Consider the following 11,225-nt stretch of genomic DNA (forward strand, 5'->3'; position numbering starts at 1 on the left):
ATTGATGGCAGAAAATAATGCCAACAATAAAATAATTAATGCAACAACTGCAGGAGGAAGTTCAGATCTTGCTTCTGCTATATTTCTCCTGTCTAAAGATAGAAAAGAGGTGGCTATGCTAGAGCAGCATCATAGTTTGATTTATGCAGCTGGCTACAAGACACCCAGCTGTTCGTGAAGAGAGAGAAATGTTTGTCCAAATGTGTTATTATGGGGAAATATTTGAAGCACCAGTTTTGATGGTGCGGTGAATAATTCTTGATGTTAGCGTCTTGATGCATATGCTAGACTTTGAACCAGAGTATTGGTAGTTTTTGCATGAACACCGCCTTGGGCAAGGCACTCGTTCTGCTGCCCCACAACTAATCAAAATACCAGAACAACATACATTCTGAAGCAGGATAAAAGTAGAACGTCACCCGTAAAGCACTCTCCCTATTCCTAGCAGAAGGTATTACAACTTAACATTGACTGCAAGTTCTAAAATAAAATGAAAAGAAACTGACAGGTTATATCTGTCAGTTGTAAATAAATGGCCCAAATCAGATGCCACCACTGGACTGAAGCATGATTTGTAGGTTTGCTTGCGTTTTCTGCTGGAATGCTGCAACTTTTGTTAAGGGATTTTTCGACGGAGAGCTTTAAGGCCCACTGTTCCCAAAACTCCAGCAGCTTCTTCATTGTAGTGTAAGAGCCAATAGCTTACTGGGACAGTGTGAAAAGTCCCAAGGGAGTATTATTGTTTGAATGTTAAGTCGTTTCTACTCTTATTTTTATTCATGTCGATGATCTTGGGTTTACAGTAGGAGTAAAATAGCCTGTTTTACAGTGTACAACGTGCACTGTAAAATTGGCATATAAAACTTGTACATATTGTACAGAGGATGCCCATTATTCTAAATACAGCATCAAGTCCCGTTCCATCACACACACACACACACACACACACACACACACACAGGCCGTGCAGACCGGCCACGGTCCCCCTCTGAACACACTGACAGCAGCTAAAAGGGCTCCCAATAAACACTGCCACATCCACCGGTAACAAAAATCACCGATCCTCATATCTGCACTGCACACAGATCAATCACAAGCAGCGGATCATGTGGGTGTGGACGAGTGGCATCACCAAACTGATGCTACAGCAGCAGCGAAAGCCGCGCGTCATGACAGAACGCATAAGCAGGCCGGGAGGCAGGTTAATTCACACCCATGCTGATCGCAGCGGCTGCGCTCTCCCGGGAGAAGAGAGAGGCAGAGGGAAAAAAAGAAGGGCGACAACCTGGCGTGTACCCGATTCTCTCTCCCGGTCATAGCAGCGGCTCTGGGCTCATCGCTGGACAGGACCACGCAAATCAGACCGCTGAGCAGGCACACCGGCGGCGTCAAAGAAGCGACACTTACAGAACCTTCACCGGTGTGAATGATGAAGGGAGGACGCGAGGTTTAAAAAAAAAAGAAGAAGAAGAAGAAAGAAACGTGCATCTTACTCACCTCACAATCTTCTCCCCATTTTTTTTTCCTTCTCCAATCAACGAGCCGCTGGAGCCGCCAGTGACGTCACGAAGCCCCTCTCTGCAGCAGAGAGCGGTAAGGCCTGCAGAGGAGGACCAGACCCGAGGTAAGGCAGACCGTTATGAGATTTAATCTAACATCACGCTCCATTCACACAACAAACTACAACAACCAGCGTTGCCCATATAAAAAGGTTTTTTTTTTGTTTTTTTTTTGGTGTCGTTAATTTGACACACCCGAAAATGAAATAATTCATGTTCATTGTTCAGTATCTAATTCTGAACTAAGTTTACTGTCTAAATATGAACTTGTTCTCATTCAATTATCTTTTTTTTTAAATTAATTATTATTCATTCCTAAAATGTACATCTCTTTGGTTGTGAAGTTGATCCCAAGCACAGACAAGAGAATGGCAGTATTTTTTTCTCTTTTTTTTCCCCCTGGTGATGATTAATCGAGAAAAAGAAACTTAAAAGGGAGACAGAGACAAGAAAGCACCAGGAGAACTCTGAACAAGTTCAGATTGAATAACAGTGCAAGGCAAGCTAACATGAGGACAGGCGTTTAGGTGAGACAGCAAATGGACATTAGAAGAATCTCACAAAGAGGTAAAGAATGTAACGGTATTTTAGTAGTGTTAAACTTTTGTGAAGTAGAATGGGTTAGGGCAGATCTCCACTGTGGAACCAGCTCTGTTTTGTCCATGAGGCAGACACCTTTTGATAAAGGTGTCTGCCTTTTCCACACTTGATGGCATGCTAAAAAGCTAATTTAATCATTTGATTTAGCTCACCCACTGCCTGCAACAAACTCCTTAGCAGTAACAACCAAAACAGATGCAGCTTAGGTGTTCAGCACTCAGGCCTTCAGTTTGTGTGCACGCCCAGTCAACCTCCCACAGAATTTTTTTTTAAAAATTAATTTATTAAAAATGTTAGCAACTCTGCTCTTTCTGATAATTTGGTTGTAAATATCTCAAATATGAGTTTCTGCTGGTACAAGTTGGATTTCAGATATGTGTAATATTGATTATATGCAACATGTACTTTAGAATATCCTGAGGTAAAACTCCAAAACACAGCAATGAGACAAAGCTATTCCCTTCGTCTCCTAAAGATTGACACTAGAGATATCTGAAATGTTAAATGTAGACAGGACAAATGTGAGATCGTCCTAAGAAATATATAATAAATCAGATTGCCCTAGACAGAAGAGGGAGGAGAGACAGAGTAAGGTGGAAGAGTCCTTAAAAGCAGCCCCCTTTCCTTCATCAGGAGGAGGATATTGTATCTGAGCGTTTTCAAGTTGTGAGTTTGAAGGTAGATCGATTACATCTGCCCACTAAAGATAGAGGGAACAGACAAACTGAATTTCCCCCTGCGTTACATTACAAGCAGGTCAATTTGGTCTTGTCTGAGATTATTCAAAGTGAACCCGAGAAATGACCACAACTAAATGTTCATTACCACAAAGAGACACAAAAAACAGACTCAAAAGACAACAAAGGTGTAAAAATACATTATCCAAAGCTTTTCAGCTATTATTAAGATGTAATGAAACATATGAACTTCTGTGTATTGTTTTGAATTCCACTTATAGACTTGAACTATTAATGTGTTAATTTTGTTCTTGGCAATTATCCATGTCATTTGTAACTGTCATTTTTTTTATTTATTTTTTTAGCTTTTATGTTTTCTTGGAAACTTTCATTGACATGTTTGTGGGTCACTGATTGCAATTTTGTTTGTGAATGCTATTTAAATGTTTTTTTTAATTAATATTTAACAGCACTACAGCATAACAACACATCATAAAAGTATATGCTCAAAGAAAACAAAAAGAAAAACTTAACACCAGTAGAAAACCTTTGAATATTGAATGTGTATTGGGATACAGAGTGGGGTACAAAATGGGGTCACAATTTGAAAGTGATCCCAGGTCGTTAGTTAATTTTTAACTAGATTTATCAGGAAAGAGGTTACGTGCCTACATTATCCTATAAGTACGTGCCATCAATTAGAGCCAACCTAAGCATTTGAAATGTTGAGGTGAGTAAATTTTATTTTATTTTTTGCATAGTTTAGCATGCCTTTAGATTTTTGACATGATAATTGATTATTGTAAGGTGATTGATGCACAGTGGTGTAGTTTGAAGCACTCTTGCTTTGCAGCAAAGGCCCTGGGTTCAGATACTTACCTTGGATCTTTCTGCATATAGTTTGTATGTTCTCCCTGTGCATGTGTCAGTTCTCTCCGGGTACTCTTTTCCTCACACAGTGCAAAATAAATGACTGCCAAATTTGTTCCTCTTGGTGTGAATGTGTGCATGGTTGTTTGTCCTATATGCCTCTGCGTTGCCCTGTGATGGACTGATAACCTGTCTATGGTGTACCTTGTCTCTTACAAAATGGCCAATGGAGACAGGGACCCTGCATGAACAAATAGGTACAGACAATGGATGCATTGCTGCAACATTTGAGTAGCATTTGCGTAAATACCGTGTCAAATTTGCACATATTTTTTTTCATCTGTTTATATGCCCTCTCAAAGTTGTGATGCTCATGCCAGAGAATTTCATCACATTTCCAAGAAACTCTTCCCAGTCTACCTAGAGATCTCTCTGCTGAACCATAAGCAGTAGTGTACAGTACTATGATGCTTGAGCAATTTTTATGAAAGCCAGTGGTTGTTTACGACACTCAAATATGCAACAGTGCAATGGGAGTATTAATTTAACCTTTTTCCCCTTCTGATATTAAAATAAGGGTCCAGACATATGCTGATACAGAAACTGGTTCCTGCATGTTTTAGAAACATCTCAGCATAAAAGATATGATCTACATTGACAAAAAAAATGCTCCATACTGTTTCACTTCTTGGGTCTTAGTTAAAAGCTATAGTTGGATATGAAGAATATTCTATATAAGATATGCCAATTAAAAAAGGAGTCAGCACTAACAAATATGGCTGAACAAGTTAGGGAGAAGGACATTTATTATCCCCAGTAATTATGTGTAGGTGCTTAAGCACCACTTCCTGGTCAAAGAGAAGTAGTACAACTTCCACAGAAAAAAACCCCCATAACAGTTGTGTGATCAAAGCTAGTTTTTAAGATTTAAGTGTCATTAAGAAGTATGTAGATACATTTTATTCACATATCACATTTAAAAAAAAAAAAATTAAATGACTTGAAAAAACACGTGCAAACATTTTAGCTAATCTTTAACGATGCACTTTATTTTCAATTACAGTTCAGCAATAATTTCAAAAATAAAATAAACAACTAAGTCTCACAAAAAAAATGTAGATTAAAATAATTTAAAAATTGGTAGGAGTGGGGTGGGGTTCTGATGTTGGAACATAATTTTTTTTTTTAATCAAAAGTGTTTCTCTAATAAATATTTCTGACAATAAATGTGTGTGTATGTGTGTATATATTTGTGAAACATTATCCAAGACAAAATAGAAAAGTATATCAAGATATCTAGATGAGATTACCGACATGTTTAGTATTGTTCTGTTGGGGAAATTCACTTATATCTAGTGTGCATTTAAGAAATATTCACTTTTTCCACATTTTGTTATGTTACAACCTTATTATTAATTGTAGTAAATTAATCTCTGTCTTCAAAATTCTACAAATACCCCATTTTAACAATATGGAAAAACAACAAAAAACTTTTGAGATTTTTGCAAATTTAAAAATATAAGGCCAAGAAATAACATTTACATAAGTATTCATAACCGTTGCTTCATACTTTGTTGATGACGCTCAAAATGTAACGGTTTCTAAGGATCATCCTTGAGATGTTTCTACAACTTAAATGGAATCCAACAGTGAGAAATTCAGTTGATTTGACTTGATTTTGAAAGGCACACACCTATTAACATAAGGCCGCACAGTGGACAGTTAAGGTCAGAGGTCAAACACCACTCATGAAATCAAAGAAACAGTCTGGGGACCTCTGAAAAAGGACTGTTTTTAGGCACAAATCTGGGGAAGCAACCAGAAATATTTATGCTGCTATGAATGTCCCAATGAGTTCAGCGGCCTCCATCACTGACAAATGGAAGAAGCTTGGAACCAGCAGGACGTCATCATATCTGGGTGTTTATGTACAATTTTGACAAAAGAAATGAATACAATTTGCAGTAACGCTCACTGTAGCGTAACATAATGTGGAAAAACTAAAATGCTGTGAATACTTTCAGGATTCATTGTATCTTTAAAAAAACACATGAGTTGGCTCATTATTATTTTTAGCCAGAGTTATTGTGAAAGGTTCAACGAGCCACAGGTAGCAGACCCCCTTTACAAAATAGATGGATGTCTATTCACGCTGAATCACATGTCATGCTTTTTCTTATTTTATTTATTTAAGCCTGCAACCGACCAGATTTTTTTCTCTCTCTCTTTTCTGGTGGTGTAAGAACTTTTAATGGAGAAAATTGGGTGTATTTACTTTCTTCTGTGATCACATGTAATTTCTTGCTATTGACAGGAAAAGCCAACAACTTCAGCCTCTATAATTCTTGCCATATGTTTTTTTTTTTTTAAAGTAAAACATCTAAACCTGTTACGTCTGTCTCTTACCCCTCTACGCCCTCTACATGCTGCACATATCCAGCCATGACAGAGAAAGACTGACACACAAAAGCTTAGAAATTCTCTCCCTCGGGAGATTTTGATAGGTTGAATGTGATGCCGGGCCGTTTTTCTCGCTCTCACGTCAAAAAAACCCTGGCAAATTTAGACCGAACACCTTTATCCGTCCCCCCTCATTCATATGTATGAGAGGTGACTGACAAATTCATTGTTGTGTAATTACAGTGTGGTGAACCTTCATTGTCTTTAGATTGGTAGAGACTGAGACATGCTGTGCTTTGGCTTGCTGCACTAATGCAAACCTCTTCCATGTAGATATTATTAGTCACTGTTTGCTTAGCAACCGCAGCACATGTCTGCAAATGTTGTACAATGAAAGTGTTTCACCTAGGGTTCAGTTTATTTTTGTAGTGAGAAAACAGAACATAAAAGATGATTAATATTTTCATATTATTTATTTTATTTTTTTTTGTTGTTTTGCATTTTCATGCCCGTTATTAGAGGAAAATCGATATAGAGATTCTGCTCGACTCCACTCATTTGTACAGTGGATTGTAAAGCTATACTCCTGGAAACTTTTAGCATTTTGTCACGTTACAACCACAAGCTCCAGTGTATTTCACTGGAGATTTACCAACATAAAGTAGAGTGTAAATGTGAGGTGAGGAAAACAACTTTATGTCATTTTTTTTAATTGAATAAAATATGTTTTAAGTGTGGCAAGCAGGTCCATCTCTACATGTCAGAGTATCATCAAAAGTTTTTTTTTCTTTTTTTCAGTTACATAATTTAAAAAGCGAAACTCATTTATTATGTAGGTTAATTACACACACTTGTATATTTTATGCACCAAACAAAAACAGCACTTTAGGCATATATAGTTTTACAACATAACCCTTCTTTGAGGTAAACTAGCTTGACTGTAATCCAACAGACAATTACAGAAGCCTCCTACAAGAAGGGTAAGGCACAAAGGGTCGCTGGTAATGATGTTCGTTCTTTACAGAGTGCTGTGTAATGTGTAAGTGTATTAACGGAAAGTTTGATGGAAGGCAAACCTTTGAAAGAAAAGTACAAGCAACAGGGTTGAGTGTAGCCTTGAGAGGTCTATAAAGATATGTTTATTTAAGAGTTTGGGGGAGATTCCTTTTGTTTAAGCCGCTGGTGAAGCAGAAACAGCATCAGAAGCATCTTAACCTACGAGAAAAGGGACCGGGCTGATTCTCAGTGGTCCAACGCTTCAATCGGAAATCACGGTGTGAGATTGGAGAGGCTCAGAATCCAAATTCCTTGAGGGCAAAGTTTCTACCTCCAGTGATTTTTTTTCTGTCCGACAGATTCCTGCTTGTTCATGTGAACGGCAATCTAAGAGTGTACAGCCGTATCTGACAGAGGTGGGGGAGGGGAACAGTCTAGAAAGCTGGTTCTCCTTGGCTCTGCCTTTTTCATGGCTCATTTTAAGGACTGAGATTATCCTGAGCTCTCTGTAGTTATGCTGTTACAGGCTGCCGGAGGACTTTCTTCTTCTATTACTCCTCGACTTGCATGGTTTGCTATAATTTAAGCTGCTAATTTCTCTGTTTTGTTTTTTTTCTCTCTCCATAGAAACTACTCCTGGTCTGGCATTTTGTTTGGTTGTGCTGCCTTCCTGGAGGAGGGCATCGGCTGAGATACCGCTGCCAACAATTAAACTTTGTCCGACTCCTGCTTCTAGCATTTTACTTCTGATGAACATAGAAATTACTGTTTCTCTCACGTGTATTCTGCTCTGTCTTCTGAAACTCCCAGTCGGTCATGGCAGATGACCACTCGCACTCAGGAAGGTTCTGCTGGAGGTGATTTCTTCATTTAAAAGGGGAGTTTTTCCTCCCCCTTACATTTGCTACATGTATGAGGGTTTTTAAGTCAATGACGCAGTGCAAGCGATTGCCTACTGTCACTATACGGAATCGCCCTGGAGGAGTGAATACTGCAAGTCAATGTCTCAGTGCAACCTGCCAGGTGTTACTGCACAACAATGCAGACAAGCTGAAGGCCGTTATCAAAGCAACCTGGGCTTCCTTTACGTTTCAGCAGAGACACAGACTGCACTGTGCTGATGGAGTAATTTATACAAAAGAAGCCCTGACCGTGTATTGAGTGCATATACAATGTGGAAATGCTTTCGGTTAGCTATCTTTTGTCTTGTTTCTTATGTCATTTTTAAAATGTCTAAGAAATTGAGTTTGGGGTTTTTGTGATTTCTAAGCCATAATCATTTGAATGAACAGAAATTAACGCCTGAAATATAACACTGCAACGAATTTGTAGAATATATAACTTTTGCATTAATGGACTGAATTATTTTTGATGAAAAGTTAAAGTAATTGTTGATTAGTCATGACCAAAGACCCAGAAAGTTATTTTAAATCTTCTTCACATTCTAAAATTGATCTTGAGATAATTTGCACTGAGAAGAACACAAGCTGTTCTCCCCTCTGATTTATTACTAAACCTAAACTCTTAGGAAAAGATAGTTCTATGCTGTGAACAGCAGAGGGCACTAGTACTACATTAGTTCTCAAGAAAAAAAAAAGACTTTTCTGTTATCAGAACCAGATCACAAATTAAACATGTCTGAAAGATTGTGAAGATACTTACAATTATTTAAACAAACGAAAAAAAGCTACAACTATTCAACCTGTATGAATGACTTGAAATCAATATCCATTAGCTATAAGTAGTGAGCCGATATTTTTATTACAAATCAATGCGCTGACTGTACTCAGGGACCGCTCACTGTGCAAAATGACAGTCTGTTTGGCTTCCTCGGCGCATGAGAAAATTCTTGCTTCATCACAAGGTCAAACGGGCTTTTTTGCTGTCTGTTAACACTCAGAGTAACACAATGGAATAACACACAGCTCGTAGGAGCTTGGCCAATATCAATATATCACCTCGAGAGGCAATTATAGTCATTAAAGGGATAAAATGTGATGAAACTGCAGGCTAACAGCTTGAAAGTCATTATCACATTCACCACAAAACAATGTTGGTCCACTGTGAGTATGCCATACATTACCAAAGCAATCCAGCAAGTAAAATGTACAACCTGAAGCAATGGTCAAAAACAATAAATCTTTAAATTACTTCTGCCTGACTAATTTCTCACTGATTCATTGCAGCTTTGCCAACAGCAAGACCTATTTATGAACAGACACCAACAAATGAAATTCTCAACTTTGCATGAGTAAAGCACGTTTGGAAATATTTATCCTCGGTAAAATTTGAAGGTGTTTTCCTCCAGCTCATTGTTTTATTCGGTTTGTAGATCCTGTTGTGGGGAATCTTTTTTTCTAATCTGTTGTCACTAACCCGTAATTCAGTTATTTTAAGTGACTCCAAATTGCATCAAAGCTATTTTAAAGGCTTTTTATATCCAGATCCTATTCATAGGATCTGGATATAAAATCTTGAAGTCACATTAGGAAAATGTATTCCAATGCAACACAGTTATAATGTGACATACAGATGAAATTCAACATGATCATCATTGTAGCACAGTGCAGTTAAAATAATTAGATTATATAATGCCAGTTAGTTAAAAAAAATAACTTGTATTATTTTTAGATACTAATAAATTAACATGGAAACAATGTTGAATTTTTTTTTTCCTCTGGTACAGAAAAAATAACTTAAAAAAACCGTCACCATAGAACTATTTCAGTGTGTGAGACATGCATCTCGCACCTGTGCAAGTAGTTCTATTAATTTTCTAAATAAGACTACGCTGAAAGGGGAACGTGTTGCATGCGGCTCAGTGTCGTACATCCCTGCAGTCATTTTGAATTTCTGAATGGGATGCGGCACTTTGGACATTAAACAAGCATTATTGTCCAAGCACAAACATTAAACGCATCACAGTGACAACGATTATCCAAATCTCTGCATTCTTAGCTTGAGCCATGGATGTTGTCATAGAAACACGAGTATGTCTTATCAAGTACAGCCCTTGTGATTTTTTTTTTTCTTTTCATTTTTTTCACTGCAACTTATTTAGGCTGTTCACTGTAGGTATGACAACAGGCTATTAGGAGGTGTTGCATTCATTTCCATGCTAATAGACTTAACAGCTATTGTGTGTTAGCTTAACCTTTGATCTTGCCTTGTCAAATTGTTGTCAGCTTATATTAAATTAGACCTTTTTATGTAAATGATGTGAAATGCTTTGAAAACTATAAATAGGCATAATTCAGCTGAGAGCTGATGCAACGGTCGCTGTGAAATCAAAACCTTGTTGGTGCACTTTAACGGTCAGATTGTGCAAATCCATTTATGGAGTGTTGTGTTCAGATGTGCTTGGGTTAAATGTTAATCTTGCACAGCATATTCACGCTCACGCATTTGGCTTCTTAAATGCTTAAAAATGTTCAATTGAAAAAAAAAAAAAAAAAAGCAACAACAAAGGTTCATATTTTCTTGTTTTTAATAATCGCAGCAGACAGGGGATACACAGCACCTTTCATCTCTGCAGCCTTTTGGTTGTATAGTACAAGTCGAAGTGCTGATTTTTTTTATTTTTTTTTTTTTAATATTTGAACTTGGAAGTTACTTTGTAGCTCCAACTGGTCACACACTTGCGCTCCTTTCCTTGTTGAAAATAATGAGGCCATTTGATGTGTGATAACTATGGGCCATAATGAGAGGAGTGTACTGTTCAGGACACATGAAAGCCCTTCAGTCCATTTGGGTTGTGAGCGGCCATTACAGAACAGGCGCCGAGACGCAACAGAGGTGCATTGACTTCATGAAGGGGTGCAGGTTTTAATGATGGAGGCAACGGTTGAGTCTTTTACCCTTTTATGATCTGGTGGAAGGAGGGGGGGAAAATATTTTGAAGGTGTAAAAACCACAATGATTATGAATACAGTGAATTGTAGTGCTGTGCAAAAGAATTCATGGCCCCCTTTTGCACATTTTGTCACATTACAAATAGAAATTTCATTTTGTTTTGCTGTAATTTGATGTGATAGTCCAGCATAATGCAGCACAAAACTGAGAAGAGGAAGGAAAATGATGCATGTTTTTCCAAGTTAAAAAAAGAAAGAAATCATTTGTATTC

At 37.7% G+C, this 11,225-nt stretch overlaps 1 protein-coding gene and 1 long non-coding RNA gene across 6 annotated transcripts in view; one reads left to right on the forward strand and one right to left on the reverse strand.

Moving 5' to 3' along the window:
• The window catches only part of fbxo41 (F-box protein 41), a 36,901-nt gene extending 35,320 nt beyond the window's left edge, over window positions 1-1,581 (reverse strand). For 2 of the 3 annotated variants that reach the window (XM_016679265.1, XM_007567249.2), the window contains exon 1: window positions 1,498-1,581. The gene's annotated coding sequence lies outside the window, so the exon portion shown is untranslated. The other variant, XM_007567250.2, reaches the window with a different exon arrangement.
• The window catches only part of LOC103148463 (uncharacterized), a 22,340-nt gene continuing 12,650 nt past the window's right edge, over window positions 1,536-11,225 (forward strand). For 2 of the 3 annotated variants that reach the window (XR_001664116.1, XR_001664117.1), the window contains exons 1-2: window positions 1,536-1,624; window positions 7,730-8,291. This is a non-coding gene — a long non-coding RNA (uncharacterized LOC103148463). Of the gene's footprint in view, window positions 1,625-7,729; window positions 8,444-11,225 lie in introns of those variants that run through there. The other variant, XR_477356.2, reaches the window with a different exon arrangement.

The sequence above is a fragment of the Poecilia formosa genome, unplaced genomic scaffold (genome assembly GCF_000485575.1).
Source record: "Poecilia formosa unplaced genomic scaffold, Poecilia_formosa-5.1.2 Scaffold206, whole genome shotgun sequence".
Taxonomy (NCBI): Eukaryota; Metazoa; Chordata; class Actinopteri; order Cyprinodontiformes; family Poeciliidae; genus Poecilia; species Poecilia formosa.